This window comes from Electrophorus electricus, unplaced genomic scaffold (genome assembly GCF_041902795.1).
Source record: "Electrophorus electricus isolate QZ-2024a unplaced genomic scaffold, ASM4190279v1 Scaffold121, whole genome shotgun sequence".
NCBI classification, from domain to species: Eukaryota; Metazoa; Chordata; class Actinopteri; order Gymnotiformes; family Gymnotidae; genus Electrophorus; species Electrophorus electricus.
This window is the reverse complement of record NW_027658403.1, coordinates 1-5,000: the sequence shown is the minus strand read 5'-3', so window position 1 is coordinate 5,000 and position 5,000 is coordinate 1. Positions and strand designations below refer to the sequence as shown.

The following is a 5,000-nucleotide window of genomic DNA, read 5'->3' as shown; positions in this document are numbered from 1 at the left end:
AGTTCTTTTCAACTTTCCCTTACGGTACTTGTTCGCTATCGGTCTCGTGCCGGTATTTAGCCTTAGATGGAGTTTACCACCCACTTTGGGCTGCATTCCCAAGCAACCCGACTCCGAGAAGACCGCTACCCTGGCGGGGCTGGGGCCATTTACCGGCCTCACACCGTCCACGGGCTGAGCCTCCATCAGAAGGACTCAGGCCCCCGGCCCGCGCCAGGAAGAAAACAGACTTCCATACGCCACAATTCCCCTCGCCCGCACCCGGACGGGGGATTCAGCGCTGGGCTCTTCCCTCTTCGCTCGCCGCTACTGAGGGAATCCTTGTTAGTTTCTTTTCCTCCGCTTAGTAATATGCTTAAATTCAGCGGGTTGTCTCGTCTGATCTGAGGTCGCTCCCGAGTTCGCTCTGGAGGGTTGCCCAGAAGCGTGAACACCGCCGGGTTAGGGGACGAGTCCCTTTTCACCCGGGCTAACGAGGACACAGGTCGGGACGTCACGGACGTGCCACGGACAGGTCGGCCCGTAAGGAAAACGCCAGAGGCAGAGCCACCCGAACCCCGACCCCCCCCACCCCCCCCACCGGGGGAGGGGGGGGGGGAACGCATGTAACAACAACCTCCCTCCGCTCGCGCACGTAACGGAACAGAACAGACACCTTTCCGTGATCCGCCTGCGCAGGGGGTGAGAAAAGAAGCGAAAACGTGGGCAGCCAAAGCGGAGAGAACCCACCGGCAGCCACGCTCGCTTCTTTCTCGGGCGCAGGGGACCACGTTCCTGGCCAGGCCAGGAGCGGAGCCGAAACGAACCGAAACGAACCGAAGCGGGGGAGGAGAAGCTTGTGCACGGAGAACGGGCACTCAACCGCAGCGAACCCACCGACCGGATCTCACCGAGACAGCGACCGGGAACCGTCTGCTTTTAGGAAGACGGAGGCCAGGGGGCACCCCCCCACCTACGAACCTCCAACCGCGGTCCCGCCTGAGAAGGCAGGTCCGACAGATAGGAATAGCGACCCTCAGACAGGCGTAGCCCCGGGATGGACCCGGGGCCGCAATGTGCGTTCGAAATGTCGATGATCAATGTGTCCTGCAATTCACATTAGTTCTCGCAGCTGGCTGCGTTCTTCATCGACGCACGAGCCAAGTGATCCACCGCTAAGAGTTGTACTCTTTTATTTCAGGCTCAGTTTAGGTCTTTCACCACGACTACAAAGACAGGTTTAAAAGGTTTCACCAACCGGTCAGGCGCCCCCGTCTGCGAGTGTTGAAACGGGCGCGGGGTTGCGCTTTGCCCACACGCCCCACGTGGCAGACGAGTCAGTCTTTGAACCGCGGCCCTCCGCGCCCGCCCCGTCCGACCCCTCGAAAGGGGTGGAACTCACGTAGCGTGGGCCAAGCCCTAGGTACCTGCCGGGGGTCCCCCTGAGACTCCTTTCTGAGAGAGAGAAGCAGGGGAACCGGCTGCGCCACCCACCACCACCACGCCCCAGGACGCCGGTGGGCGGACGAACACAGGAAGGGCCATGGCCTGCCCCACGAGGAGCAGCGCTCGCAACCCCCCCCGGAAAGTCCGCTCGTCAGCGAGCAAGGGGACGGGGATGAATGACAAGGACAACAAAATAGGAAAACCCCTCGCGGTGGACGGAGGCAGCGGCCGTGCGAGCGAGAGGGAGGGCGCGGGACGGACCCGTACGACCCGCTCGACTCGCAGGCGCTTCTCCTGCCGGCAAGGTGAGGGGAAACCGGCCTTCGCCCGACGAGCGGGGACGCCGAGTTTTTTGAACGACGCGTCTCTCGCGCTGGAACCCAGAGAATACCGGGGCCTGCGGGGGGGGGGTGCTGAAGGACGACGCGGAGGAAGAGGCGGAGGACGAGGAAGGGGTGGGAGGGACTAGGCTCCTCCTTTATGCCTTCTGTCCAGCCTGACCTGCAAGCGACCACGTGTAACAGCAACCCCGAAGACCCTTTCGACCCTGGGCCCCGACGCGGGGGGACGGCGAAGTCGAGGGGGTCGGGAGAGGAGGCACGCCGGACAGCGTTACCCGTTAATGATCCTTTCGCAGGTTCACCTACGAAAACCTTGTTACGACTTTTACTTCCTCTAGATAGTCAAGTTTGATCGACTTCTCGGCGCTCCGCCAAGGCCCGCGAGGAGCCCCGGCGGGGCCGATCCGAGGACCTCACTAAACCATCCGATCGGTAGTAGCGACGGGCGGTGTGTACAAAGGGCAGGGACTTAATCAACGCGAGCTTATGACCCGCGCTTACTGGGAATTCCTCGTTCATGGGGAATAATTGCAATCCCCAGTCCCCATCACGAATGGGGTTCAGCGGATTACCCGCACCTCTCGGTGTAGGGTAGGCACACGCTGATCCAACCATTGTGGCGCGCGTGCAGCCCCGGACATCTAAGGGCATCACAGACCTGTTATTGCTCCATCTCGCGTGGCTGAACGCCACTTGTCCCTCTAAGAAGTTTGACGCCGACCGCGGAGGGCCGCGTAACTATTTAGCATGCCGGAGTCTCGTTCGTTATCGGAATTAACCAGACAAATCGCTCCACCAACTAAGAACGGCCATGCACCACCACCCACAGAATCGAGAAAGAGCTATCAATCTGTCAATCCTTTCCGTGTCCGGGCCGGGTGAGGTTTCCCGTGTTGAGTCAAATTAAGCCGCAGGCTCCACTCCTGGTGGTGCCCTTCCGTCAATTCCTTTAAGTTTCAGCTTTGCAACCATACTCCCCCCGGAACCCACAGACTCGTGGTTTCCCTCACGCTGCCCGGCGGGTCATGGGAATAACGCCGCCGGATCGCGGGTCGGCATAGTTTACGGTCGGAACTACGACGGTATCTGATCGTCTTCGAACCTCCGACTTTCGTTCTTGATTAATGAAAACATTCTTGGCAAATGCTTTCGCTTTCGTCCGTCTTGCGCCGGTCCAAGAATTTCACCTCTAGCGGCGCAATACGAATGCCCCCGGCCGTCCCTCTTAATCATGGCCCTGGTTCAGGAAACCCACAAAATAGAACCGGAGTCCTATTCCATTATTCCTAGCTCAGGTATTCAGGCGAGAAGCGGGCCCGCTTTGAACACTCTAATTTTTTCAAAGTAAACGCTCCGAGCCCCGTCCGGACACCCAGCCAAGGGCATCCGGGGGGCACCGGGAGACAGGGTCTGAGACAGGCGGTGGCACGCCTCGCGGCGGACCGCCAGCCCACTCCCGACATCCAACTACGAGCTTTTTAACTGCAGCAACTTTAATATACGCTATTGGAGCTGGAATTACCGCGGCTGCTGGCACCAGACTTGCCCTCCAATGGGTCCTCACCCATGGGTTTAGGATACGCTCATTCCGATTACAGGGCCTCGAAAGAGACCTGTATCGTTATTTTTCGTCACTACCTCCCCGTGTCGGGAATGGGTAATTTGCGCGCCTGCTGCCTTCCTTGGATGTGGTAGCCGTTTCTCAGGCTCCCTCTCCGGAATCGAACCCTGATTCCCCGTTACCCGTGGTCACCATGGTAGCCGACTATGGTACCATCGAAAGTTGATAGGGCAGACATTCGAATGAGACGTCGCCGCCGCGGAGGGCGCGCGATCGGCCCGAGGTTATCTAGAGTCACCAAAGCGGCCGGGGGGCCCGAGCCCCCCGGATGGGTTTTGGGTCTGATAAATGCACGCATCCCCCGAAGGGTCAGCGCTCGTTTGCATGTATTAGCTCTAGAATTACCACAGTTATCCGAGTAACGTGTGGAGCGATCAAAGGAACCATAACTGATTTAATGAGCCATTCGCAGTTTCACTGTACCGGCCGTGTGCACTTAGACCTGCATGGCTTAATCTTTGAGACAAGCATATGTTACTGGCAGGATCAACCAGGTAGTTTGCACCGTGGTCTGGGATGAACCACGAGTGACATCCGCCTCCCCTTCCGGGGGCTAGGAAGCAGCGGGTTGTAAGTGCGTGCGCCGTCAGGTCCAGACGCCATACAGGGCTACCCAGGACAGCTTCCGCGGCCAGTGTAAACGTGCTCGCGCACCGCCCTCTGGCCTTCGGACGCCGACCTCTCACCTTGATGCAAAGCTGTCCCATCCGGTCATGCCCGCACCGTACCCCGTCCACCTCCTCCGGAGGTGCGGACGGCCGACTCCAGGTGCTTTCGGCGTTCCCTCTCTTCACGCCGTTTTGATTTTCGTGGGCCGCTGGTGGGGGGACAAGGGAAAGACCTCGTCGAATTCCCTCCCCCCTAGCCTCGCTCAACCTACGTTTCGTGATGTAACCAAGAAGAGTGATTCGTGGGCCCAGGTAGGTTTGAAGAGGAGGCCAACAAAGCAGGGCACTCCCTTCCTCCCAAACCACAGACACCAGTATAGGACAACTGAGTAGACAGACTGGCCGTCTGAGTCTCCCCCAGAGAGTTCTGGGATGGGTTACAAATAACCCCCACCCCCCATCAGAGGCTTGACCCGCTAGAACCAGGGAGGATCTGTCAAAACCGCTCTCCACATCAGAAGTTCTGGATCAGCCGGGGCTGGTCGGCAGACGTCCACCTAAGGCCGTGGCCTAACCCCGTGTGGGGGGATAGCGCTCGCACCCGTACACGTGGACACCCGCTCGTCAAATGGCTGGCTCCTCACTTACCGTAGGGGGAATGGTTTGCCTACCCCTGGCGGGTCTGGTACTCCACTCTACCAAACAAGGAAGCAACACACCAATAGACCCCTGCAACACCGGGCAGCTTTGGGCAGTGTCACTACACTCCTCCTTGTTCTTCACGTTCCTTCCGTGGTGATTTTTTTTTTTTTTTCGTGGCCATTGCCGTGCATGGCTTCCCCATCGCTTTGCATGCTCTCCATTGCCTCGTGCTGCTTCACCATTGGTCTCACCTGGAGACCGAAGCCGCTCTCCCAGTAACCCGATGGTACCTGGCCAGAAAACCCCGTGCCCGATTTCATCTAGGACAAGGGCCAAACCACAGACCGTGCCCGTCCAGGGTCA

At 59.2% G+C, this 5,000-nt stretch overlaps 3 non-coding genes across 3 annotated transcripts in view; all 3 read right to left on the bottom strand.

Annotated features, from left to right (window-relative positions):
* The window catches only part of LOC145654091 (28S ribosomal RNA), a 4,149-nt gene extending 3,757 nt beyond the window's left edge, over positions 1-392 (bottom strand). The window contains exon 1 of the ribosomal RNA XR_014120322.1: positions 1-392. This exon is cut by the window's left edge and continues 3,757 nt beyond it. This is a non-coding gene — a ribosomal RNA (28S ribosomal RNA).
* A 617-nt stretch (positions 393-1,009) lies between these two features.
* Positions 1,010-1,163, bottom strand: LOC145654082 (5.8S ribosomal RNA). Its single transcript, XR_014120313.1, has one exon. It is a non-coding gene; the product is annotated as a 5.8S ribosomal RNA (ribosomal RNA).
* Positions 1,164-2,045: 882 nt separating this feature from the next.
* LOC145654084 (18S ribosomal RNA) lies at positions 2,046-3,884 on the bottom strand. The gene has a single exon (XR_014120315.1). It is a non-coding gene; the product is annotated as an 18S ribosomal RNA (ribosomal RNA).
* Between the last annotated feature and the right edge of the window lie 1,116 nt (positions 3,885-5,000).